A 2,566-nucleotide genomic window follows, 5' to 3' on the forward strand; every position below is an offset into this window, starting at 1 on the left:
AGAAACAGTTCTGACCCATCTAACACAATACATTTGAAAATGCTGTATTTGGCGGTATTTCTAGATATAATTTTTATACTGAAATAATAATGGAGATGGGCTAAGTGATTACCTATATTTGATGAATAGGTATGTTGTTTATGCCTGTTACTCCCTGGAGCATAACGTCATGAAATATGGAGAATACAGACCTTAGATAGAGCAGCCCCAAGCTTTGATTTTGGGCTGCTCGCCATCTGACATTCCTCAGACAGAGTCTCAGAAGGCACTTTGGTACAGATTCCATACAGAGTGTCTTTTTTCTTACATGACCGAGGATAAATAACACAGGGACCATACATTTCCCTTTATAAAATTATCTATTGTGATGTCTAGGGCCTGGAATATAAACTAGAACCAGTCATAGAATATTTAAAGAATCCCCTGTCATACCATACCAGTTCCCTAAATACATGGGTGTTCCTATTTGCCTGTCTGTGCCTTCACCTGTGCTGAGCCCTCTACTTGGCATGCTCAGATCTAGGAGGCCTTCCTTACCCTCTCAGATGGATACCAATCCTCTCTGTGTGCTCCAGAAACCATGTTCACCTCTCCCCACCACACTGAACTACAGTTGTTTACTCTTCTGGCTCCCTCACTGGCCTGTGAGTTTCCTGAAGTCAGTGATTTTGTTTATATATATTAGATAAGGCATAGACTGACCTCACAGATTGCAAGGACCTTGTCAGCTTACAATCCTTTATTTTTTTTTTTTTATTTTTTACTCCTACAGCACCTGGTCTTCTTAGGTGGTCTCCCATCTAAGTACTAACCAGGCCCGACCCTGCTGAGCTTCCGAGATCAGACGGGATCAGGCTTGTTCAGGGTGGCATGGCTGTAGACTATCTTATACCTTATTATTATTATTTTTTTTATCTTTTACACCTAGAATAGTGTTTGTGCATTTTGGGCACACAATCAATGTTTGCTGACTGGATGCATGAATGCTGAAGAGTGTGAATGAATGAATGAGTGAATGAATACATGAAAAGATCAGAAAAATGTTACCCCTCAAATGGAAGCTAATACAAGCATCAAAGTGTCCGTGCCTTTACACATATGCAGAATCTATGCATGTGATGGTACTTTCTAAATCCGATTTAGATGACGAGATCATGGCAGCATAGTGCATACGAAGAGGAGAGCAACACGCACAATCGACTCGTAATATGTGTGGCTCAAGATGGTGAGAACCATGCTGATTAACATCAGAGTTGGGTAGTAGGAATTGATTGCTTTTGATGTAGATCTGGGAGAGAGATTTGATCTGTTGAACACATGAACACTTTGGTCTTTGTTATTTCTTTTAAGCAAAGTATTTTGTGTTTTAAAATTTAAGGGTAAGATACGCCTTAATAAATATGTTTATCTACTCGTATCGGTTTCTTTCATTGTTAAAAAAAAAAAAAAAACAGCTATTATGCCTCTAAAATGGAAGTTACATTGAACCAGTTATTTTATTCCCACATGCCTTGGTTTCTTTCACGCATAATTTGTAAAATGATAATAGCCCTTACTAGTATTTACATTATAAAAGTGTTGTTACTGTAAATTAGATAGTATAAAATGGGTTATGATGTCTTCTTTGAAAGACAAGCAGTATACACAAATGAGGTATTATTATTTAGTTTTTCCTTTTCGATCTCGTTAAATGAGAATTAGATGAAAACTCTGCTTTAAGCACTATCCAGTGGGTAAATGATTATTGACTCAAGTGAAATGAAAAAAAAAAAAAATCTTCAGCTGAAAACTCAGTTTGTACAGCTCAGCTAGTCTGTGCACAGGCAAAAACATTGTATTTATCTGTGATGTTTACCACTATTCTTGATCTCTGTGTGCTATAATCCCAAACTGAAGACAGTTCAGCCTTTCAGTTCGGTCATCAAGTGCATTTTTGAGTACATAGACATCCTGCCATGATTACAATTTAGAAATGATGTTTCAATTAATCAAGACATGCAGCTCGTTTCGTTATTGATTTAGGGCCTAAATGGACCATGTCAAGCCTTTCCTTCAACTCCTGTTTCTTAGGCTCAGGATTGCTACCAAAGCAACTTTTCAAATTAGGTCCTACCCATGTCTCTGTGCTCCCCATTTGCCCCATCCAGGCCAGAGCTGTCCTATCTTCTTGGAATACAGGGTTATGATGGCAGGAGAGGAGATGCAAAAATCAGGTTTGGGGAATTGTTGTGAATGTCAGAAACTTCTCTTTGTATCGTGAGGACACGAGAAGAGAAGTAAAACAGCGTGATGGAAGGGTTCAGGACAACGAAACTGGTGGGGATAGACCCGCCTGCCCAGCATGCTTGTGTCTGGCCTCTGTGTGTGCATAACAGCTTCAGCCTATTTCCAGTTCTTGGTCCCTGCCCACTGCTCCTCCCCTGTCATCCAAACCCCTTACAGTGTTCATCCATTATGTCTTGGCTCACCTTTGCTCCTTAGGACCAACCTTCGGCATTGTTCACCATTGTGGTCATCTGTTTTCTACGTGACCCATTTATTTTGGCTTCTGAATTTTGCTCTGAGA

The 2,566-nt window shown here is 39.6% G+C and overlaps 1 long non-coding RNA gene and 1 pseudogene across 2 annotated transcripts in view; one reads left to right on the forward strand and one right to left on the reverse strand.

The window, feature by feature from the left end:
• The window catches only part of LOC105290246, a 39,970-nt gene that overhangs the window by 19,984 nt on the left and 17,420 nt on the right, over positions 1-2,566 (forward strand). The gene's annotated exons all lie outside the window — the stretch shown is intronic.
• Positions 764-882, reverse strand: LOC111738003 (annotated as a pseudogene).

Source organism: Pteropus vampyrus, unplaced genomic scaffold, assembly GCF_000151845.1.
Source record: "Pteropus vampyrus isolate Shadow unplaced genomic scaffold, Pvam_2.0 Scaffold33, whole genome shotgun sequence".
In the NCBI taxonomy this organism is placed as follows: Eukaryota; Metazoa; Chordata; class Mammalia; order Chiroptera; family Pteropodidae; genus Pteropus; species Pteropus vampyrus.